Source organism: Chinchilla lanigera, unplaced genomic scaffold (assembly GCF_000276665.1).
Source record: "Chinchilla lanigera isolate Chin_1 unplaced genomic scaffold, ChiLan1.0 scaffold00050, whole genome shotgun sequence".
Classification (NCBI taxonomy): Eukaryota; Metazoa; Chordata; class Mammalia; order Rodentia; family Chinchillidae; genus Chinchilla; species Chinchilla lanigera.
Window position 1 is genome coordinate 16,515,271 of NW_004955451.1, and position 2,224 is coordinate 16,517,494.

A 2,224-nucleotide genomic window follows, 5' to 3' on the forward strand; every position below is an offset into this window, starting at 1 on the left:
AATTAAAAATAAATAAATAAAATGGAAATCACATGTGGGGCTCTAGATCAGTCTGGAGCACAGCTTTGCATACATAAAGGAGGCCCTGGGTTTGAGGCCCTGGGTTTGATCACCAGCTCTGCATACATAAATGAACAAATAAATTCAATAATAAAATCTCTGCGACAAAAGACACCGTTTGCAACATGTAAGATAAGCTGCAGACTGACATAAGGGTCAATTGATGGACTGTCTCAAAATACCTAAGAAGCAACCCACAGGAAAATGGGCAAGGTGCTGAGTGGGGTGGTGCACGCCTGTCATCCCAGCACTCAGGAAGCTAAGGCAGGAAGGTCATTGTGAGCTGGAGGCCAGCCTGGGCTAGACAGTGAGTTTAAGGCCAGCCTGGATTATATATCGAGACCCTGTCTTTAAAAAGAAAGTTGTTTTTTGTACAGTTGTGAGGACAAGTGAAGTTGGTTGACTTTTCTTTTGTCCCAGACCATTCTGGGACATCCCCTGAGAATTCTCATCTACATCCTTGGCCAGGGCAGGTGGTGTAGCTCGGAGATAGAGCACATGCTTAGCCTGTGCAAGGCTTCAGATTTGGTCCCCTGCACTAAAAATAAAACAGCAAAAACAAGTTAATATATCCCTCCCCCCCTTTTTTTCCATTCTTTGGAGGCAGGGTCTCACTATGTAGCCCAAGATGGCCTCGAACTCATGGTGACCCTCCTGCCTCAGCCTCCCAAGTGCTGGATGACAGAAGTGCTCCACCACGCCTGGCTCCTAATTGGAAATTTCAGTCAGGAAATCTATCCGGTGTTCATGAGGTGACAGAAATCAGCATCTGCTAACCTGAGGGCAGACAGAGGTGAAGGGTGAGAGCAAACCACCGGAGCCATCTAGAGCATTGGGAAGACCCCATGAACGGGAACAGCACCCTCTGCAGAGACTTTCCCCGAGGCTCACAGCACACGGTCCTGTGCGTGTGGACGTCCTCCCGGTGCTGGGTGGCAGGTGTGTGTTACCATGCGCGGCTGTTCTCTGATACTGTGCTCTGGCTGCCGTTTATATACAATTTTAAAGCACACAATAGTAAAAAATACAAAATGCTGCTGGTTTGTCCGTGTGTGTGTGCGCGCACGCGCACGTGTATATGGAGTGGCGCTGGGGACTGAACCCTGGGATTCCCTACCACTGAGCTACACACCCACCCGTTATTATGTATTTTGCAGGACTGGGGATTGAACCCAGGGCCTTCACACTGAGCTTCATGTGTCCCCAGCTCTTTTCTTATTTTTTTTAATTTTGAGATAAACTCTCCCTAAGTTGTTGAATTGCCAAGGCTGGGCTCCAGCTGGCGGTTCTCCCACCTCGGTCTCCTGAGTAGCTGGGATTACAGATCTGCACCCCTGTGCCAGGCTTTTAAATCTCTCTGTGATTTAAAACAAAATATAAATCAGAATGAGAACACTTCACAGCCATCAGGATGGACCGCTATTAACAAAAACACAGAATCCCTCCTGCATCACTAACCGGAATGTAAACGCGCTGTTGCCGCACTGGCCCACCCGCAAGGTGATGATCTCCCGGGACACCGCGGCCCCGCCCGCCCAGGGCTTGGGCACGCGCTCGGTGCCGGGTGTGCGCGTGCGCAGGGCGAGGCTCGAGGCCAGGCGGCATCACCCCGCAGCAGCTCCCTGGGCCCGCGCAGGCGCAGAGAGAGGCACGCCCCCCCGCCCCCTGCCACGTCCCTCTGCGCCTGCGCCGGAGCCTCAGCCGCCCCGGCGGCCGGTGGCCCGCGCTGCGGGTACAATGGATGCTCAAAAAAATGAAACAGGGCCAGGCATGGTGGCGCACGCCTGTCATCCCAGCACTCGGGGAGGCTGAGACAGGAGGTTCACCACGAGTTCAAGGCCAGCCTAAACTACAAAATATCCAGCAAGTCTACTTCTCAATATATATCCGGAAGAATGAAAAACAGACTCAAATGGGTATCTGTGCACTGACGTTCCAGGCTATGTCATTCATAGGGGCTAACAGAAGCCGGGCGTGATGGCACGTGCCTGTATCCTAGCACTCGGGAGACTGAGGCAGGAGAATTGCTGTGAGTTTGAGGCCAGCCTGGGCTCCGCAGTGGCCAACTTGAACTGCACGGCAAGACCCTGTCTCAAAAATGAATAAATAATTAAAAAAAAAAAAAAACATAGTAGCTAAAGGGGGCTGGAGGTGTAACTCTATG